The sequence below is a fragment of the Hibiscus syriacus genome, unplaced genomic scaffold (genome assembly GCF_006381635.1).
Source record: "Hibiscus syriacus cultivar Baekdansim isolate YM2019G1 unplaced genomic scaffold, ASM638163v2 tig00110053_pilon, whole genome shotgun sequence".
NCBI lineage: Eukaryota > Viridiplantae > Streptophyta > Magnoliopsida > Malvales > Malvaceae > Hibiscus > Hibiscus syriacus.
The window spans coordinates 231378-255684 of record NW_024062577.1 but is presented as its reverse complement, the minus strand read 5'-3'; the positions used below and the strand labels follow the sequence as shown (position 1 = coordinate 255684).

Here is a 24307-nt window from a genome sequence, read left to right as displayed (position 1 = left end):
CCTATGTGAGTATTGTGGTATTCGACGCAGAGGAGAATGTCGTAAGAAGATGGGACTTTGTTACCATTGTGGATCCAGTGGTCATTTCCTGAGGGATTTCCCAGAGTTAGTTTCATCTGAGAGGACAACTAACCAGACTCCTGCGCGTTCCCAGGCATCAGTTCAGACTCCAACCAGAGGTCGTAGTCAGGGAAGACCTTCCGGATCAGCATCTAGAACAGATAGTAGAGCCTGACCTCAGCTGAATAGAGAGCCAATGGTTTCTGAGGCTAGACAGCCAGCGTTGGATTATGCCACTAGACGTCAGGATGACAAAGATGAGCCTGAGGTTATTGAAGGTACATTTACTATATATTCTATTCCATACTTTGCATTACTGGACAATGGCTCCACCCACTCATATGTATCGAGTTCAGTATCTCGAAACCTTCAGATTCTGATCGAGAACACTGATAATACTATTACGGTTACGAGTCCAGTAGGACAGACAATATTAGTGAATAAATTATTTCGGCGTTGTCCTCTGAAGGTTCAGGGAGAAATTTTTCTCGCTGATCTTATGGAGCTTCATTTAGAGGAGTTTGATCTAATTCTTGGGATGGATTGGTTGAATAAACACAAGGTTAATCTGGATTGCGAATACAAGCGAGCTACTCTGAAGACTTCAGATGGTCGGACTGTTGTGTTAATTGGAGAACGGCGTGGCTATCTCTCCAATATTGTTTCAGCTATGGAAATTGATCGTATGATCAGGAAGGGATATGAGACTTTCATTGCCTATATTTTGAACACTAAAGGTTCCTTGTCCACGATCGAGGAGATTCGTACAATTAGCGAGTTTCCTGATGTTTTTCCGGAGGAGTTGCCTGGGTTACCTCCTGATAGAGAGGTAGAGTTATAGATTGAGACTTATCCGAGATCTTCATCTATTTCTATGGCACCTTATCACATGGCTCCAAAGGAAATTAAGGAGTTGAAGGTCCAATTGCAAGAATTATTCAATCGAGGATTTATTCGGCATAGTACCTCACCCTGGGGAGCTCTAGTTTTGTTTGTGAAAAAGAAGGATGGGTCGCTAAGGCTATGTATTGACTATCGAAAGTTGAACAAGATGACGGTCAAGAATAAGTACCCATTACCCAGGATTGACGACTTATTTGATCAGTTGCGAGGAGCTATTGTATTCTCTAAGATTAATCTTCGTTCGGGGTATTACCAATTGAAAGTTAAGGGGTCCGATGTTGCAAAAACGACCATTCGCACTAGATATGGTCATTATGAATTCTTAGTAATGCCTTTTGGTTTGACGAACGCTACAGCAACTTTCATGGATTTGATGAATCGTGTGTTCCGACCATATTTGGATCAATTTGTGGTTGTCTTTATTGATGATATTCTGGTTTATTCTCAGACGGAAACAGAGCATGATGAGCATTTGAAGATTGTTCTGCGGACCTTAAGAGAGCATCGACTATATGTCAAACTAAGCAAGTGTGAGTTTGGCTTCAAGAAGTGTCATTTTTGGGGCACATTATTTTTGCTCGAGGTATTCAGGTCGATCCAAGCAAGATCGAGGCTATTTTACATTGGAAACAACCCAAGAACATCTCTAAGATCCGCAGTTTCTTGGGCTTGGCTGGATATTATCGACGTTTTATCGAGGGTTTCTCAATCATTGCTACTCATTTGACAAAGTTGTTAAGGAAGAACGTGCCGTTTGATTGGGGCGAGGCACAATAGGAGAGCTTTGAAAAATTAAAGGCAGTTTTGACTCAAGCACCAGTGTTGATTCAACCAGAGTCCGGGAAGGATTTTACAGTGTATAGTGATGCTTCACATTCAGGACTTGGTTATGTTCTAATGCAGGAGGCTAAGGTATTGGCTTATGCGTCACGTCAACTGCGACCGTATGAGTGTAATTATCCTACTAATGATTTGGAGTTAGCAGCAGTGATTTTTGCCTTGAAGATTTGGAGACACTATCTTTATGGAGAGAAGTGTTACATTTTCACTGATCATAAGAGCTTAAAGTATCTTCTGACCCAGAAGGAGCTTAATTTGAGACAACGGCGCTGGCTAGAGCTTCTAAAGGATTATGATTGTGTGATTGATTATCACCCTGGTAAAGCTAACATTGTGGCGGATGCTTTGAGTCGAAAGGCGGTATTGGAGTTGAGGTCTTTAATGGCCAGGATGAATTTATATTACGATGGCACTTTGTTAGCCGAACTACAAGTTAAGTCGACTTTGGTTGACGAAATTAAAGTTAAGCAGCCCCTTGATAGCTCCTTGCTATCCATCTTTGAGCAAATAGAGCAGGGGACAAGCTCAGATTATGCCCTTGATCAGGATGAAGTTTTATGCTTTAAGGGTCGATATTGTGTGCCCGATGATTCTGAGTTGAGGCAGATTATTCTTAATGAGGCTCACAGTAGTCCATATGCTATGCACCCTGTGGAGATAAGATTTACATGAACTTGAGAGAGAGGTATCATTGGGTCGGCATGAAGAAGGACATCTCGGATTTTGTAGCTAGGTGTTTGACTTGTCAGCAAGTTAAAGCAGAACATCAACATCCATCAGGTTTGTTACAACCTATCAAGATTCCTAAATGGAAATGGGAGCGTATTACTATGGATTTTATTACCGGATTACCTATGACTCCTTCGAAAAAGGATTCAATTTGGGTGATTGTTGACAGACTTACAAAGTCAGCTCACTTCATTCCTGTGCGAGTAAATTATACTTTGGACAAGCTGGCGAGATTTATATTTCGGAGATTGTCAGATTGCATGGTGTTCCATTGTCTATTATTTCTGATCGAGATCCGAGATTTACTTCGAGATTTTGGAAGGCGCTACATACAGCTTTGGGAACAAGATTGGATTATAGTACATCTTTTCATCAACAAACTGATGGTCAATCTGAGAGAGTGATTCAGATTCTGGAGGATATGTTGCGGGGTTACGTAATTGATTTTCATGGTAGCTGGGAGAATTTTTTGCCATTGGCTGAATTTGCTTACAATAACAGTTATCAGACTAGAATTCGTATGGCACCCTACAAAGCACTCTATGGGCGTAAATGTCGCACTCCGATATGTTGGATTGAGTTGCGTGATCGGAAGACTTTGGTGAGTTAATACGCGAGACGGAAGACACAGTCAGATTGATTCGTGACCGTCTGAAAGTGGCATTTGATAGACAGAATTATTATGCAGATCAAAGGAGGAAGGATATTCAGTTTGAAGTTGGAGATTAGGTCTTTTTAAAAGTGTCACCCTGAAAGAAAGTATTGAGATTCGGGCGTAAGGGTAAATTGAGCCCAAGATTTATTGGACCATTTCGTATTTTGAAGAGGATAGGACCTGTTGCACATCAGCTTGAGTTGCCTCCTGAGCTCAATCGTATTCATGATGTCTTTCATGTATCAATATTAAGGCGATACTGTCCAGATCCCGGTCACATCATTCAGGTTGAAGAGGTAGAGTTGAGACCTGATTTGTCATATAGAGGGGGAGAATTGTAACAACCCGGAAAATTTGAAAAAAAATGTTTAAATCGGTGTAATTTGGTGACTAAATTGAAATTTATGAAAATTTATAGGCTATTTTAGAAATAAAAGAAATTCAGGGACCAATCCATGAATTTAGCCAAGGAGTGTCGGCAGCTTTCAAACTTAAATATGATAAATGTGTTTTTCTGGTTTCATTCCAGAAACAATTACAAAGCTTTACTCTCTCGCACCCCCTCATTTCAAGTCCGATTCTGACGCCGTCCGAGCTCCAATCGTAAAATTAAAACCACCGTCGTGTTCATCTTCGACCCGTGATCAAAACCCAGTAAACCAATTATAGCGAAACGCTGCCAAACGACGTGAATTTCGAGTCAAAGTCTCGACTTTTTTTAGCACCACCGCCGAGAAAATCTTAAATTTATCTCCAATCGTTGATCAGTTTTTGACACCTCCCGCACCATCGTGTTCCTTGTGTCATTCCGAGTACGACGGTGTCCTTCCTGTCTCCGTAAGCGGTGACGCGTGAGGGAGGTGGAGCGGTCAAAGATTCGACCGAGTTGAAATCGAGCTCTCCACCGTTCAAAAATTTGAACCGAGGTTGGTAAGTGACTCAAAATCGCTTAAAATAATTTTTGGAAATTTTTGCAGGAAATTTTGGAGACCGAAGGAGGTCTCACGTGCCCCCACGCGCCGCCCCTGCGCGTAGGGAAGGATGCGAACGGTTGGGTGATATTGTGACCGGCTTGACCGGTTCAAACCGATATGAACAGGGTTGACCGATCTGACCTGACCCGACCCGGCCCAGTGACATTTTGGGAATTATTTTGAAAAAGGTGATATTTTGGGAATTTTTTTAAAAAATAGTGATATTCTAGTAATTATTTTTAAAATGATGAAATTTTGGGAATTATTTGTAAAATGGTGATATTTTGGTAATTATTTTTAATAAAGGTGATATTTTTGTATTTTTCGAAGTGGTCTATTGAACCCCTTTAACCGGCTTTAAACGGCCATTAAACGACCTTTTGATTTTGTTCGAGTATACCTATTCTGACATTTTTCGACGTGCCGAATCCGTTTCTGAAGTCCGTTTTTCCAAATTCGAACCCGAAGGCCTCCAAATCATCAGTCAAACCCGTTGACTTTGATTTTGACCAAGAATTTGAATTTTTGAAAAGTCATACTTTATGTTGTTCGACTCCCTGATTCTGATTCCGCACTCTGTTTGATCAAATTCAGACTCGAAAGCCTTCAAATTGATAGTCAAATCCGAAAAATGCTTATGTACTAAAGAGTTTAAGCTTTGAATGGTTGAGTAAGACTTGGGACTGATAAATTATTAATGTTTGAAGGTACAAGAGACTCTCCTGACCGTTCAACAGCTCGACCCAACTCCTCTAGATCGGTTAAGCCGCGTGTGCCAGTATTCACCCGTAAGACCCGTAAATTTTATGATTTCAGAAATTAATTTTGTTACCCATTAGTAATATAGTGTTATTATGGATTAGGTTCGAAAACAGTAGCAGAGCGTGGCGAGGCCAGCAATCACTAGATCTACTATTTGAACCTATTGTCGAGGTGTGTTCCTTGTGTACTACTTGATTGTTTTATATGTTTTGAAATATGGTACATTGAAAGCTATGGTTTAATGTTTTATTAATCCACCTATTTACTGGTGATGGTTTATGGAATATGATTCATATATGATTGGTTTTCATTGGTATATGATAATATTGATTATGAAATTATGGAAATTATGCTTACTGCATAAATAGTATTTTTTGAAATACTGATTTTGGGTTGGATTGCATTACGGAGGTACAGCTTTGATCACGCTGGTAAACCTTATGGACCTAATGTGACTCTTGGGTAGGCCCACGGGCCTCAAGATGCTTCATTAAGTTGGCCCCCTTTGCTGTGTGCTTAGAATAAGCCCTACGGACTTATGGACTTAAGCATACAGGCCTCAAAGCCTATCTTTAGGTTGGCTTCCTTTCTGCTGTGTGCTTAAGGTAAGCCCTATGGACGCAGTTCTGGGAATTGCAGATGGTGTACATGAGAAGGGTTTTAAATTACGAGTTTCAAAAGTTAAACTTCATTATGGTTTGATGATGAATTTATGAACTATTACTCAATTACTGTACCTACTATGATTTTATTGTACTATTAGGACACACTGAGCCTAGCTCACTTTTCGAAAATATATCCCCCTTTCAGATACTGTTGGATAGATACTCGGATCAAGCACTTGATGGATCAACATATCTCTTGAAGTATATCGTATTGTAATGTTTTATCTTTTAAGTTGACTCTATTATGGTAACATGGGCCTTATTTTAAAAGTATTAGATTTTATAATGAGTACTCCTTTTGCTAATTTATATCCATTTATTGTAATTTGGATTTTTAAAGACATGTTTTAATTAAATTGTTATTTTTCTCATAATTATGAGTTGGTTTTTTTATAGTATAATTTATTATAATTTCATAAATGTCATTTATAAATATGATTTTTTGTTGATAGAATAACAGTTTCGGAAAAATGTCTTTAAGAATCATGAATGTGATCCACTAGACTTAGTCGAAATGCATAGGCCGGGTCTAGGGGTTACAAATTTCATAAAAATATAGCTTAATTATGAAAAAAGGATCGAATCGGGTGATAAATCAGTGAAAAAAAACTTACCGGATTTAAATTAGGCGAAACGGACTTTGGAATCGGAATCAGGACGTCGAAAAATATAATATGACTTTTCAAAAAATTTGACTTTTTGATCGATGTCAACGGGTTTGACTGACAATTTGGAGGTTTTTGGTTTCAAATTTGGAAAAACGGACTTCATAATCGAACTCAAGATGTCAAAAAACAAAAAATATGACTTTTCGAAAATTTCGACTTTTTGGTTAAAGTAAAATTCAACGGGTTTGACTGACAATTTGGAAGCTTTCGGGTTTGAATTTAGAAAAAGGACTTCGGAATCGAATTCAGGATGTCGAAAAACATAAAATAGACTTTACGAGAATTTTAACTTTTTCGGTCAAAGCCAAAATTTTCGAAAAGTCATATTTTGACGTGAATCGGACTCAGGACGTCGAAAAGCATAAAATATGATTTTTCGAAAATTTTGACTTTTTGGTCAATGTCAAAGTCAACGGGATTGACTGATAATTTGGAGGCTTTCTGGTTCGAATTTGGAAAAACAGATTTCGTAATCAAACTCAGAACATCAAAAAACATAAAATATGACTTTTCAAAAATTGTGACTTTTTGGTCAAAGTCAACGGGTTTAACTGACAATTTGGAGGTTGTTGGGTTTGAATTTGGAAAAACGGACTTCAGAATCGAACTAAAGACGTCAGAAAACATAAAATATGACTTTTCAAAATTTTTAACTTTTTTAGTCAAAGTCAACGGGTTTAACTGACAATTTGGAGGTTTTCGGGTTTGAATTTGGAAAAAACGGACTTCATAATCGAACTAAAGACGTCGAAAAACATAAAATATGACTTTTCAAAAATTTTAACTTTTTTGGTCAAAGTCAACGGTTAACGGTGGTCAATAGTCAGCGGGTTGGGTCAATGGGTCGCGTCAAACTGGGTCAAATGGGTCGGGTTGACTTTCGAAACTACTCTCACTTACCATACAATCCCCACGCGTAGGGGCAACGTATGGGGGCACGTGAATAATGTTAGGGTGTCCTAAAAATTCCCGAAAATTTTCTAAATTTTTTTAAGTGATTTTAAGACACTTACCAAGCTCGGTTCAAAATTTTGAATGGCGGAGAGCTTGATTCCGAAACGTCAAAAATTTGACTTCCTCACCCCTCACGCGCCAGCGACGTCGGTGACGTAACGGACACCGGTGGACTCGGAACGACACAAGGAACACGATGGTGCAAGAGGTGTCGTAAACTGGTGGCCGGATCGACGTGAATCGATAGAAAACCAACGGAGATTGAGTTAAAATCGATAATACTTTCGATTGAGATTTACGACGAACGATGCCGATTCACGACTAGAGGTTTGAAGGGTGAATAGATCAGAGCTCAAAATGGGTTGACCGGAGGATAGAAAATGAAAATTTATGCATAAAACATACGGGGGAGAACTTATAGATCAACATATAAGAAAAATGGGTAAATTCAGGACTAGATCCCTGAATTTCCTACTCTTCTTAAAATGGTCTACCAACTTTGTGATATTATAATTTAATCCTTAATTTCTTTCAAAATATCACTTAAATTCAATACTTTATAATTTCTAAAAATTTAACCTCTAAATTGGGGTGTTACAATTCTCCCCTCCTTAAAAGAATTTCGTCCTCAAAATTCATTCATGTCACATAATTGCAGAAATGAACCTTCCATTAGTTCTTTCATAGCTTCAAGTAGCTTTTACCAAAGTACGTGTCCTCTACTGATTCATAACGTGTTGAGTATACATTCTCATCAGAACTCTTCCTTAGTCCAATAAAATAATCATAACAAATTTATCCTTGCGGAAACAATTCAGCCTTGGTTACGAAATTAGACTAATAGAGAGATAACATATCCCAATTTCATTTCTGGAATCGGATCGAAATTTCTCAGATAAATAACTCTCACATGGCTCGTAAGGTACTTTACAGAGTTTAAACAGATTTTACTGGTATTCCTTTTTGCAAAGGTAGAGCCTTAACGTATAGAAACTTCGGTTTGCTCATTACAGATAGGGACTCAACCTTGGAGTTCCGGCTAAGGAAGTATAATTGTAGTTTAGGAGCATGTACTGATCAGACATCTTTTGACATTATACTGGCCGGTCTATTTAGAAAAATTATGACTCAAACCTAGGCTCTGATACCACTAAATGTAATCATTTCAGACCGATACAGTATACCCGATCCAATATGAAGTATCACATTAAAGCCACTGGAGCGACCCACCATAAAAATAGCGAAAAATTTATAACTTTTATTAAAACATGTAAACTCATAAAATGATTTATCAGTATGCAAAAATAAAATAGATTTTTCAGACTCGTATATAAAACAAAATACAACTACATACCCCCTAATAACATGTATCTTACTCTGCAAGCAACGCCGAAAGAGCTCCTTTACTGATGTTGATAGATACACTGATACGATTCTTTTAACCTGAAAATGTGAGTAACAGAGTGAGCTTTGGAAAGCTCAGTAATACAGAACTATCAGATGATGTCGAAGAACGTGCAGATACAGATAAACATATATTTACTTATCGGTTCAGACACATACAAATCTTTATATTGAACGAAGATCTTACTGATATTTTAGGTAGTAACAGTTAATGAGCTTTTAGTTCAGAGAAATATTTCAGATGACTGAGTTCAGGAGATTAGAATAGATTATCTAGTGTATTCCCACAAAACCAACGAAAAGATACAGATATTTTTTAAAACATATTATTAAAAATTCAAAAATCATAGTAATCTCTCCAACCACACAATCAATGATATGTAGGTTCCCCAGAACCATACACCCAACCGTACAACCAGTAAGGCCCTGAGCACAAAGCTGAGGAACCTGCATATATACTTTCTCTAACAATACCCCCTAAATAAAACATTTTCCGTCAGTAAACGGAGATATCAGAAAATAAAACATAATTCAGATCAGATATCAGAACAAAATCCATGTCAGGAATCAGAACAGATTTCAGATTAGATGTCAGAACAAAATTCAAATCGAAAATCAGATAAAATATTCACGTGAGTAGGGAACACACTAGAGTTTCCAAATATTATTTACAAATATTGGATAATCTTTTTGGGTGGAGAAATAAGAATCTTCAGTTTACCGAATAGAATGTCGGAAGTTAGAATCACTATTGGAAGAGTTCATTAACTGACGTAATAATCAGTTATTCAGAATATGATTTATCAGAAGTGTATTCAGAATCTTTTACATCTAATTTACTTGCATTTTCATACATGACCAGAGTGATATGAGTTGATAAGAAAGAACGAAGATTCAGGACCTTTACAATCTATGTCGATTGATCGGATTATCGAACAACTCTTAGATAAATAATTCCTAGAACTAATGCTTGTTGACTGGTCAATTCATTGTCCTTCCAGGGTATTTACTCTTTAATACCACAAATTCTTGCCCATAGATCATCTTTGGAATCATCGCTGAATAGATCTTCCAATGTCTTTATTTCATTTCCACACTTCCACAATATCATGAAATGCGGATGTGCTTGATTTGTAGTTCATGACCCATAAGGATAGTGCATCATATAAGTTCATTAGCATTCCCAGACTCATCCAAATCACTTATTTAATCCTCAATTATTGAGCTTACTTAGATCACTTACTAGTCAAGTATATCCCGGTTACTTCAGAGTTTTCCAGAGTAATTCGGACGTTTCTGAATTTTAATACATATTATACTTCCGTTCAGTTCAATTTGGTATTCGTAGTTGATTTGTCTAACGAATATCTACTTCTTAGTACCGAATGCGATCTAGAGTTGAGCTGAGCTGAGTACTTTCAGAATTATCATCGATCCAAACTTGAGGAGACGAACTAGGATTCGAGTGGTATCTATGTTATTCAGGTACTGACATAGCATTAACGTTGGTCAACTCACTTAAGTTGAGTTCCATAACTTTTAAGGGTAGTACAACACCCATGTTTATTTGGATTTCTTAATTAATCCAAGATATTTACTTAGTCTAAGCTATAAGGGCATTTTGGTCATTTTGGTGCTTAATGTTTTTCCATTCATTTCAAAGCTTGAGGATATCTATTCATTCATGAGCTTGGTGATATTCTTGAGTCATTTTAATTATAGGGGTATTTTGGTCATTTTACATATCTAGGGTATTTCAATCATTTCATTTCATCCGGTCTTATTATTTAATTCAAACTTATCATATATTCCAGTCCTTTCGAATAATTATGACAAAAGAGCACCCTCGATAAATTATTCTTCAGGTATTTACTCAAAACTCGGAGATTTTCGGGTCATTGCCTTCTCATATGTTACAAACAGGTTATCAGGAATTTTCTATACATAAACAGGATATTAATAATCAAATCTGTAATTTATCGAGTTAAGTACGAATCCTCAAAGTACTTTCTCATTCAGGGTCAACTCGAAATATTTTTACCATTCAAGGGCATTTTTGTAATTTCTTAATCAGATAATTTCGGTATTAAAATTCTTAACAAGGATAATTATAATTTACAGATTCTAGGGTTAATTTCTTTCCTGAATAATCTCTAAACTTTAAATTATTCCTTATCAAACTTCCAGTATCTTGTACAAGCCATCTTGGTTTAGAAATCGGTTATCCAGATTTCCTAAGCAAAACTAGTATTTTCTATACATATAAGTAGTTTCATTAGATCAATATGTCATTACAAACTTCTTATCCAACTTCCAGGGTCAATTCTTGTCTTTTTACAACATAAGGGTATTTTTATAATTTTACCTAATCGAAGTATTCTCATAATTTATCATCCAAGTACCTTTAATGAGATAAATTATAATTTACATATTAAGGACTAATTCCTTTATTACTCAATCACGGAACTTGTAATTCAATAGAGACTTAACTAATTTATCACTTAAACCGTATTCGGTTCGAATCCATCCATAATCAAACAGGCATAATAGACCAATCATATATATCCATGCATTTATCCATTATCAACATGTTCCATAAAGCATAAAGAGGTAGTAATGTATTACCTCAATTTTTGTGCCATACTGATCGACCATTTAAACTCTATTCGAACGTCATCGATCTTAAAATCAACTTCCAATAATTCCTCATTTACATATTAACAAAAATTTCATAAAAAACAGAGCTTATTTACGAAAACAGATCTAATCGGGTGATAATCAATAAAAACAGCTTACTGAGTTTGAATATGGCGAAACAGACTTCGGAATCGGACTCAGGATGTTGAAAAACATAAAATATTACTTTTCAAAATTTTTTACTTTTTAGTCAAAGTCAACGGGTTTAACTAACAATTTAGAGGCTTTCGGGTTCGAATTTGGAAAAACGGACTTCGGAATCAAACTCAAAATGTCAGAAAAACATAAAATATAACTTTTTGAAAATGTTAACTTTTTTGTCAAAGTCAAAGTCAATGGTCAACGATTAACAGTTAACGGCGATCAACGATCAGTGGGTTGGGTCGGGTCAAACGGGTCAGGTTGACTTTCAAAACTGCCCTCACGCGTCGGACAATTCCCACGCGCAAGAGCAGCGCGTGGGGGCACCTGAACAGTGCTAGGGTGTCCGAAAAATTCTCGAAAAATTTCAAAAAATATTTTAAGCGATTTTAAGACACTTACCAAGCTTGGTTCAAAATTTTGAACGACGGAGAGCTCGATTCCAAAATGTCGAACACTTTGACTTCCTCACCCCCTCTCTCGCCGGTGACGACGGAGACGCGACAGACACCGGTGGACTCGGAACGACATAAGGAACACGATGGTGCAGGAGGTGTCGAAAACGAGTGGCCATATCAACTTGAATTGACGGAAAACCATCGGAGATTGAGTTAAAACCAACGATACTTCCGATTGAGATTTACGACAAACGACGCCGATTCATGACGAACATGATGGTGGTTTCGGATCGTCGAACGATGGCCAAACGGTGAATAGATCAGAGCTCAAAGTAGGTTGACTGGAGGAGAGAAAATAAAAATTTATGCAGAAAACATAAGGGAAAAACTTATAAATCAACATATAAGAAAAATGGGTAAATTCAAGACTGGATCTCTAAATTTTTTACACTTCTTAAAATGATCTGCCAACTTTGTGATATCATAATTTAATCCTCATTTTCTTCCAAAATCACTTAAATTCAATACTTTATAATTTTTAAAAATTTAACCCTTAAATTGGGGTGTTACAGTTATTGTTTGGCAAGTTTCGGTGATGACTTGGTGTTAACGGCGGCTCGGGATGGCTCGTCAGTGACTCGGCGATCGCCTCGAAAGGCGGTTTGAGAGTGAGGATTCGACGGCTTGGCTTGAATGGCAGCTGGAAAGTGAGGATTCGACGGTTGTTTCTTATTTAGGGTTTTAAACCCTAATCCCTAGAGCGATCTAGACCGTTGGATGGGTCCAAATCCAAGGGCTGAAATTGATGCGACACTGGGAAAAGGCTGATGAAACTCTAACGGGTTTGGGTACTAGGCCGGTCGGGTCGGTTCAGGTTGATGTAATCGGGTCAAAGCTGGATCCAAATTTGGGCTTCTGGGTTGTAATTGGATTGGGCCTGCAAAATAGTGTAATAAAACTAATTAATAATAATAATAATAATAATATTAATAATAATATTAATATTAATATATGTTTTAAGCCTGAACAAAAACGAGTGTCTACAATGTGGACCAATCCTGTAATTAAACTAAAATAATTTTAACTGTCACGTCACCTGTTTCATTAACTGTTAACTAAAGGTGACTTGATTGAAGTATTTAAATAGTTAGATAATATATTTGATCAAATTAAAACATCAATAATCAAAATAATTTTTTATGATAATTTAGTGATCACCTGTTTAGTTTATCCTTTACCTTAATATAAATAATCTTCGCGCGTTATTGAATGGTAATCGTGCACCTGGTTTAATTATAATCGGTAATCTCTTACCACGTGTTAGAACGGCTGCCACAAAACAACCAACAGTTCAACTTTACTGCAACTTTCTTTCTTTCTCTGTAACGAATTGGTAATCGCAGTCCACAAACATGGCGCTTTCTCTCTCGACAAGTCTTTTGCCAAACACTTTCCAATCCAACGGGAACCGCAATCACCTTTCGACCCGCCTATTTCTCAACCAACCATCGAGATTCGGTCTCAAACACCATATAAACGAAAATAAAATCTCCACTCCACGGAATCGGCCGGTGCTCTCCGCCGTTTCTGGCTCCACCGGAAAGTATTAGTTGCTCCAAAATTTTGTTTTAATTTGAAGCTGATCAAAGGGTTGAACTTGAAATCGCTCGGTTTTTTTGTTAACAGGACTCGAATCTTCCGCAGTGAGTGAAGATACTGTTGATTTGTTGGATACCGTCAAAGTGTTTGATCTGAATGGAAATGAAATTCCTATTTCTGATTTATGGAAAGACAGGAAAGCTGTTGTAGCATTTGCTCGTCATTTTGGGTGATTCTTAATTTGTTGGATGCAGTCAAAAGTGTTTGATCTTTTTAATCCAATCAAGTAAAGTAGCAGTATAAAGCATGGTGTTGTTAAAGGCATCTGGTTCAGATGATTTTCCAATACTCTTCAACTACTTATAGATTAATGAACCATCCAAAGAGTTTCAGAAACACAAGGAATTTACCTATTAGTTGTCATTCTTGACTTATGACTAAGGGATGGATCGTGGTTCGTCCTAAAATTTAAAATTATCATATGTTATAAATTATTTATTTATTATTTATTAAAAATATATTTTTATTATTTGAAATTTTATAAATCCTTTTCCTAAAATTTTAAAGGTGCATCAGCTAACGTAAAATCTTACATTTGCACTTTTTATCCTAAACTGCATTCGAAACGAGTATAACTGAACTGAACTCACGCAAAAGTAATAAACACAAAGTAAGTTTCAAAAAACTCAATGAGGTAATCAAATAATAAAATATAATCTTATTAAAGATTATAAATATAAATAAAAACATGTCAACATAATGACATTGTTGATTTGCATTTTTTTTTTGGATAATTTTAGATTTTATTATTCAAAAGAAAAATAAATGCTACACCTAACAAATAAAAATGTATTAAACACACAAAGTGAGTTTCAAAATACTCAAATGAGGTAATCAAGTAAATAAATATTATCTTAATAAAGATTATAAATATAAATGCAAATAAAAAAATGTAAACATAATCCCGTTAAGTTTATTTGTATTTTTTTGTTGTTGTTGATAATTTTAGATTTTATTTTCTAAAAGAAAAACAAATGCTACAACCAACAAATACACAACACTAACAAGCATTCACCCTCTATAAGAAATATCCAAAACCAAAACAGAAGCAAACATATGCTACAACCATCAAAGACAAAAAACCAATAGCTCTCGCTCACTAGGGGAAATACCCCAAGCTCATGCAACTGAGAATTAACCAAATCAAAATGAACAAGCCGCTTTCTATTAAACTGAATACGAATCACCTCCATGGTTTGAGTAAAAATGTCATCAGAAGAACGGGAAACAAACTGAAAGACCATGCTATTCCATTCAAGCCACACAAAATATAAATGAGCACTCCACGCCACTTTTAAAATAGAAGAAATTAAGGACTTACCCTTAAAGAGTGAGACGACCCAATTGAGCTCTTGATCCCAATCCGAAACCTACCGATGCATATTATACATCCTCAACACCCCACCCCAAACCAACTTAGAGAATGAACAAGAGAAAAATAAGTGGTCCCATAACTTCACCTGCCCATAAAACACACACTGACAGTCCACCACAACCCCCAATGAACCAACTGATCTTTTGTAGAGAGTCTTCCCAAGATGACGAGCCAATCAATGACATCATGCTTGGGAAAATGAAGAGGAAACCACACCAATCTGTGCCAATGAACAATAATACCCCTAACCCTAACCTCATACTAGAGCTTAACAATAGTAATCAAACACCATTTAGTCACACCCCAAGTAACGAGAAAGTTTTCCCCTATTCTTGAAGATCCGTCTCACAGACCAATTAAAATGAGGTTTGGTGCTAACCTGCCATAAGCTAGCACTCTTCAAAACATAAATATGAATCCATGCAACCCATAGAGAGCCCGACTAGCCAAATATTTCTCATCAAGGAAAACAAGTAGTCTTTATTCCAAGCACACAAATCCCTTAAACTTAGCCCCCCTAAGATTTAGGCAAAAAAATATGAGACCAGCTAACTTTCACACCCACAACAAAGAAATCTAACCCATTCTAGGAAAACTTAACACAAAGCCTCTCATTAATCCTAATAATAAATTTAGGCAAGATCAACTGAAGGCTCCAAAAATTCACCATACCAACAATAATCGTACGAATGAGCTGCATACGACCATCATAACTAAGATTCAGACCATACCAATGCCCCAATCTAGCCTTAATACTTTCAATAAATGGGTAACACTCCTTCTCAGATAATTTCCTTATAACCAATGGAACGTGAAGATATCTAACAAGGAGATATCCAATTTTAAACCCCAAAAGCCTTTGAATTTCATCCAAAGTATCACCTTCATTCTCCAAAGCGTAAAACTCACTATTTGCTTAACTTCAATCCAGACTAACTATAAAAATGCTCAAGAACACATTTAGTCCCGACAAAAGAATCCAAAGAACCCCTATAAAAGATTAAGAGATCATTCTCAAAGCTCAAATAAGTTAACCCGATTCTTTTACACTTAGGGTGAAACCGAAAAATCTGACTCGAAACATCTACCTCTATAAGTTTAGAAAGCACGTTCATAGCTAAAATGAAAAGGTAAGGGGATAATGGATCCCCTATCTTATGCCTCTGGCTCATTTAAAGAACCCAACCAAGGTATCATTTAATACAACCAAAAATCTAGTAGTAGTTATATGAACTTATACAAATAAATAGATTCATAACACCCCTAAAGGTAATACCGATAAACATATAGTCTCGCAATGCCCTTAGACAATGCCAAAATAATTAATATTTATTAACATATATCACATCACATGAAGACATCCCAATTATATGTCAACCCATACTACAAGTGTTAAATCAATCCTATAACATGATATATAACACCCTAAACTCGATTGGACCTAAAGTGTCACATTGGATTACCAAGATAAACCTTGATTTATAAACTTGATTATTTTCATTTAAAAACATGCTACGTGGTACCACATTAAACATATATAATAGATATAAAATATTTTAAAAATTAGAGCTTCGTGACTCATAATTTAAAACCAAAATAATACAACTTAAGGTTTTTAAATCATATACATAAGTAAGGTTCTATGAATACATATGCCCACTAAAGCTACAATATAATACTCTGAAGGATATGTTGGAAGTCTTGATGCGACGGTGCTCCACCAACTGCTCAAGCTACTGATATGGAAACGGAAAACATCCGAACTATGAGCTTACAAAGCCTAGCATTATAATCTCAAATCTAGAGCAACATTATGAGTATCATAAACATAAGCATGCTAAAGACATGGTACTAAGAAGTAGGTACATACATGATCTAAATCAAGTGTTACCTACTTAAGGTTTTACTATTCTATCGTTGGAGTAGGAGACTCATGCTTCCCTTAGTCTCTCTAAGGGTCTCGCTATGAGTAAACGTATGTTAGGTCTCCAACCTCAGTGTCATCCTACAATGCATCATCATGCAACATAAAATGATAGTACCCGGTATCACAAAGATGCCAATCACATAAATTAGGGTAGGCATCATGGTGTGGTCGAAGAGTCACTTAGCATCTCGAGACATACACCCCTCTATCCTACCTAGGATGAGATCTGAAATTTTTACATCGGAAACAACACCCGACTAACCCACCCTTCACGATTGTTCAAGCCTCACGCCCTAGTTATCCACAGAAGTGTCTCATGCACCAACTTGGATATATCTAAATATTTCTCAAACAATTGGATTATTGTCACACTCACACAAGTAACTCAGGTGTCTTTTTGTTTTCTCAAGGGACAAACAAGGCACACGTCTTATGAAATCTTACCTCCAAAGGTTCTTATGGTTATCACACACATATTATTATTACCACATTGTTATCTTGTCTTTACTACTAAGCTCTCCTATAGAGCTAACGCCTCATCTAGAATGTTATGTAAGGGTTTATTAGTCTTTTAATATTTTATTCCATTAAGGTAGTTAATACTCATCGCTACCCACTTAGCATTACTTTTAGTCTAATACTAATTTCAGGGTTAGTTCATTGATAATGACTTCCTAGTCACTTATCACACTTTCCTTCGGTTCACACTTGAACCATAGGGTAACTTGCTTGTCTTTGATTGTAGGTGTTCATATGGTATTTGATTTCCTCCATCTCACTCGTTAGGTTATTTATCGTCTCATTTAATGACATGTCTTTCAAAACGATATGTTGTTCACGTTTACTCCTTACGTGTTCGATTGAATCTACTTGGAAGTATTACATCTAATTTGGTTACTTCAGTTGTAACCCACTTCTAAGTGTGTTTCTAGGCACATTTAACCATTTAAGTCCCTCGTGAACTTAATCCTACCATTACAAATCATTCTTAGCACTTACAGACCTTAACAAGGTCAAATTTAACAGTCCAAAGTGGGTAGTATTGATACTTTACTTGCAGTATTGATACCCAATAGTCAAGTATCGATGCCCTATGAGTAGCAGTACCAAAAATGGCTTTTGTTGCTGAAAATATAGTCCAATATTGATACTTCATACCTTGAGTATCAATACTGTAAGGGCATTATCGATACTCTCTCTAGCAGTATCGATACTCCCAGTTAGAAATCTCTAATTTTCATCCTAATTCATCAGTATCCATATTGTTAATCCAGTATCAATACCCGAACCCATAATTATCTTATTTAGGCTCGAGAAATACCCAATAATCATCCTAAATATCTTAGTTTGGTTCTCAATCATGTGCTAAAGCTTTAGGAGGTTACTTACTGTCTTAAAGTAGCATAAAAACTTCTTTACATCTAAAACATTATTTAATCATGAAATCAAGTTTAAACCCTAAAATGCTAAACTACACAAATCTTAGTAATTCTTTATTTATGAAAGCCTTAACACTCCAAAAGATTAGAGATACACTACCTTGGTTAAAGAATCTTGAAATGAAGCTTCTTGCTTAACTGCACTCGTTTCCTCTAAGATTTGGATAAAAACCCCCATTTTCTCTTTAGTTATAAAGAACCCAAGGCCTTAAAATATTATTATGATGTTGCTGGAGGGAAATATGAACAAAATTGAAGTATGAAAGAGGCTCAAGAACTTACCTTTGAGCTATGGTACTTGGGTGGAAGAATGGAGAATAAAAGGTAGATAAAGAAAGAAGAAGAAATGAAGAAAAATAAAGGGAAGATGATGAAATGAGATATATAAATGCTCTCATCATTTAAAATAGGGTAATTATGCTTTTGGTCCAATCTTATCTTCATACAATTCAAAAATATCATTTTAATGGCTAATTGGGCTCAATTCTAACCCAATTAAACCAAACAACTTAAGTTACGAAGTGTGTATACCTCTAAAGTAAACCCAAAACTATTGGCCCAAAATTTGAGGTGTTACAACTCTCCCCTTCTTAAAGAAATTTTATCCTCGAAATTTACTCATATTGAAAAATAACTTACTCCTGAGTCAGACACTTATAAGCCTATAAGCACCTAAAACTTTATCATACCTAATCCTCAACGAAGAACTCCATACAACATGACATATAACTCAGAACTCGCAAAATTGATCTACGATTTTCTAAGGGCGCTACCTACACCGAACCTTTAACAAAATTTAAGAGGCCCAAGTTTATAGAATCTCATTCTTGTTATCTATCATTGAAAGCTGGAAATGTTTCGAAAGGAAAAAGATACTCTACATTTCAAACTGCTATTGTTGACTCATTTAACTGGCTGACTACTAAGATGAGTTGAGATACTGCATAATTTTATAAATCTCTGATACTTATTAAACTTAGTGTTGGGCTCGATTGATCAACCAAAAACTGCCAAGAGGGGGTTAAATTGGCTTTGATAGAGTTTGGTGGAAACTTGAATGAAAGATAAAACTTTTTGACACAAATTGATTTATAGTGGTTCAACTTTCTCAACCAAAGTCTACATCCACTACCTTAGCTTTCCACCACTAAGGATTTCAACAAATTCACTAATTTATTCTTACCTTTAAGGATAAGGTGCAACCTTACAGCTCTATCTTTTCAATGTCTAAGATAGAACCACTCTAGTTTTTCTAAGGCTAAACTAGAACGACTCCCCCTTTTCAAGGTTTGATTTGTGTAAACAATAGACCTCTTAAGGTAGGTGTTAAGGATTAATCTCAAAAAAATAAAACAAAGTATATGTAATTAAGCTCTATACACTTATGTACAAAAGAAAAATGAAGGAAATAAGAATGAAAACTCTTTTCTCTTAATCTCTAAGCTTGTATAGGTGTAGTAACCTTCTTTAAGTGTTCTTAGGTTATTTTTATATGATGGAATGAGTGGTCATTTCTAACCATGTGGATGTTTTGGAACCATTGAAAACCTTTAATCCCCTCAATTTTAGCATTTTGCATAGTGATTTTGAAACCACTAGAGATGAATTTAAAACTCTTTTTCAAAAATATGATCGTTGGAATAGAGGGTTTTGAAACTAGCCAAAGAGGGTTTGAAACCAGGTACAAGGGGTTTCGAAACCAGGCAAGGGATTTTCGAAACCAGGCTGAAAATTTTAAAACTTTGAGCATTTTACCTCAGAGGTTTCAAAATAAAAGGGGTTTTGAAATCTTACACCAAATTGAATATTTTGACTTATTTTGAGTTTTTAAACATACTCTAAGGTGTAGATTAAGTAAAAATACTTGGATTTTTTCAAGTTTTATAGACTTTGAATTTTTTTGAATAATTTGAACAAATTCAATTAAGTCTAAAAATAGTTTACCCTTATTTGTTATATCAAAAATAAGTTTAGCACTTAGGTAACTCGTCATGCTACACATCAAGATCCTACGAGCACTTTCTATCCACGGTTTCGATATTGACTACCAAGATATGAACAATTCTCGACTTCTTAACATCAATCTCTAAGCGTCTTCTACAAACTCTGATTCAATACTCATACATGCTACATGACTATTTTTATTCGCCTTGGTTTACGTACGTTCTACTTATCGGATTGTGAAACTCACAACTAAAAATGGTATTTTCAAAGGAAACTAGCAACATCTTTATTTCATAGAGAGTACCCAAAGCGGAGGTATCTTACAACCATATTCTAATTTAAGGGTCCTGAGACTCTACGTCTTGTACTCACTATCATTTACCACCACTAAGTTATTCGATGCGGATAATGCTAGTCAAAAAATACTGATCTGCAATGCCTTGGATCCAGGTTAGAAGTTTTGGACTAACCGAGATAGGGCTTGGGTTAATTTCTAACTTGTAAGAGGTTTTGACCCAAATTAAATTGGATTGGGCTTGAGGTAAGCCCAATAAGGAGTTAAAAAGGGAATTGTTAATCTACGATTAAAATTAGTGGGAAAAGGTAGCAAATACCTTTTAAAATTTCAAAAGGATGCAATCTTTAATTGCTTGGTGAGACACGTCTGAAACTCCATCTTGTTCTCAACTCTTCTTTATCTCTTATTCCTCTAAATCTTCATCTTATTTCTTTTATACTCTAAGTTAAACAAGTTAAAGGTCATAACTTTGGGACTTGACTACCTTAGTTCAGTAATACCAAGATAAGGAGTGAATTCATCATCTTTAAGCTTTCTTTTGAACCCTCAACTTCACCATTTCACCATGGGTGCCAAGAACGAGTTCTGGGGTTTAAGAGTTTTCAATATTTTAGCTCGTTTTTAATAATCCATAGGTTTAGGAAGTGTTCTTATTAACTTCTTAACCATTTTTCAGCTAGTAATCTATCCCTTGATGTTTGTCTAGTGAGAGATTGGAGAAAATCCAAAGCGAAGAAGAAACTCACCTTAGTTGAGCATTGTGTTTTTAAATTGTTTAGCATCAAAGGTAACTCACTTTGACTCAACTATACCATGTGTAAGTCATTTAGATGAAATGTAGTAGTTGCATGAGCTTGAAGCACTCCCATGGTAGATTTCATGTTTTAAAGTTATAAATATGTTTAAATCCCTATTTATACTCCTTTATATCTACATAAAACATTAATAATGTTTGGGGACCTCACTAAGGTTTGGTATAGAAGAATAAGAGTTTTTCCACCTATTTATGCTCTCTGCAGGTTGAGTTTGATACTAGAGGAATAGTATCGAAATTTGTTCTTCTTCTCGGGAAACTCGTGAGTTTCTGGGCAAGAGTATCGATACTCTTAAAGAGTATCGTACTTTGGGTCATAGTTCTGGAACTCCCAGAAAGTATCGAAACTAGGCGATCCATAATGTTTAAAGTATTGATACTTGTAGAAAGTATCAAATTTTTTTTGCAGAAGTACGATACTCTTGGGCTAGTATCAATACTTTCAGTCTGTTTTGGATAAAAAATGTCATTTTTAAGGGAATTAGACTCGAGGTACCCCTTACACTTCAGTATATCCTTAAATAAGACTTTAAGCGAGAATAAAACATTATAACAACAAAATATAATATAACTAGGTACATAAAACTAGCCTTGTTTTATGCTCAGAAAACAATCAAGACACCTGAGTTCCTTTAGTAGAAATACGATAGTCAGTGGATCCAAGTCAGTGCCACGAAACTTCAACAACTGATTGGGTGTCAGATTTCCCAAGACTAGATAGAGTAAGTTGGATGGTGCACATTTCTGATGCAGAATCCTGATAACTAATGACTAAGATGATATAGTCTTACAACCTAGAGTGACTTGGGTATTTTAACTCTCATAAATATCTTTACCTCCATGGCTGAACCTAGGATTTCTAAATCTCCACGATTTTGACACACGAACCCTCAACTAATAACGTGGAATGTCTTTATAGTAACATAACTAAATTGACAATTCACCCAGATGTTCCCATAAGGAACGAGCAAGGGAGAAGGGTTCTGCGGCTAAACATTTCTTTAGAGTTGAGCTTTAACTCATCAAGGAATAATCACTTATTCTCATAAGGTCTTCATGATCTCTGAACTTACAACTACAATACCAAAGTAACACTTGTTCTAACAACTTCCTTAGGTCACTACTGAACCTAACCCAAGCCTTCGAAAATATCTTAGGTCATTTGGTCTATTCCACTAAGGTCTACTATAGCCACCTGGATCCTGATGACAAGATCCTCGACATCGATACATTTACTACTTAGTTTAATTGACACCACAAAAGATTGCACACTTATCTCTACTGGTGTTTGAAAAAAAAATACTGAAAAATTATGATTTCTTATCCGCGACATTAACGTCACGTCTTTGCCTCTCTGTGATCTGACAAGTTAGTTCGTGCATAGTCAAATTGAGAATAGGTCCACCAACTCCTCTACTCTCCGCCCGAGTATAGATTTAGCACCCCTCTAGTTAAGTGCTCTACCATATGAGCCACTGAGATCGCTAGATCGGCTGAGACGTTGCCATTTGAACTAGATCTTTCACATGTGCACCAAGATCCACATTTATAACACTTCTTAGAGAGTTTAAAGCATATTCTTCGATGATTTTTGCCACAATGATTATACTTGGATACTTTAAAACTATATCAGAGCCTCTAGAGCTCGCCAGACGATGAAACTGATGGTCTTCTACGAGACCCTATCTGACCTCTGACTTGACTAGAGTGACAAAGATGAAGTCACTCTCCTATATTCACTCAAACCTCTAACCCCTTCAGCCACCAACTAAGATAAATATATTGGTACACAAGTCTTCATGCTCATGGTACCAATTTACCCGACAAAATCTTCCTCAAACTCTACATCCCTCTGTGGCTTAGTTTTTCGTGACAACTTTGAAAGTACCCTAGGTGGGTTTGTGTCCAACTGCATATGAATATTAGTATGAAGTCATTTGAGGAACCTCTTACCCTCAAGGACTCAATTAAAACTAACTCTGGAGCATAAAGACTCAACCGAAGAAAATATCTCTCGTACTCGTACACTAAACGATCTCCCTGAACTATTGAGAGAACTGCATCCTCAAACCATCCATGTGTGCCTTACCGATATACTTTCCTCTAAACTTACTCAGGAACTTATCCACGTAGGCTATGGTTGTAGAGCTATCTCTACAGTCTCCCATCAGTCTATATATCACTTGGGAAACACGGTGACACACTCTAACTTACTCTCTGGTGTAAGATAAAGCTTCCTCAAAGTCTTCATGGTCTCTCAACCACTGATCGACCAAAATTGGATCATCATTACTCGAGCCATAGGAGTCTATATCATGTACCTCCTCAATATCTCTAATGGGGACTCTATTGCCACTAACGTACTCTGGTGGTCGGTTGAACAGTCTATGCTCTAGGAATGATGTCCATTATCCCCATGAGTGTGGAAGTCAAACCTCTGAAAAAAGTTACCAATATAACTTTTATGTCTAATAGAACCCCTAATTCTCTGCCCTAGGCAAGAACTCCTCACTGACGTTATCAAGATTAGAGCTCGACTCTCTATCCTAACCTTGAGACCACACTCGGAACTATTAACCATCACAATCTCCATCACAAATTAAGGAAGGGGCACCATTAGGATTCCAGACTTATACAAGTATTTAAGTACTTAGAAGCATGTATTCACTAAAACCTTACTAAAATGATCACTGGGTTCTAGGACCGATTCAACTTGACGCTCTGATACCACTAAATGTAACACTCTAAACCTGATTAAGTCAAAGTGTCACATTAGGATACCGATGTAACCTCTAATTTTTAAACCTGATAATTTTCATTTTAAAAAATACTACGTAGTATTATATTAAAACATATAACAGTTATAAAACATTTTATAAATCGAAGCTCCGTGACTCATAATTTAAACCAAAATAATACAACTTAACATTTTTAACTCAAATACATAAGTAAGGTTCTATGAATACACATGCCCACTAAAGCTACAATACAGTACTCTGAA

The 24307-nt window shown here is 36.1% G+C and overlaps 1 pseudogene; it reads left to right on the top strand.

Moving 5' to 3' along the window:
- Nucleotides 1–256: 256 nt before the first annotated feature.
- Nucleotides 257–24307, top strand: part of LOC120214097 — a 47781-nt pseudogene continuing 23730 nt past the window's right edge.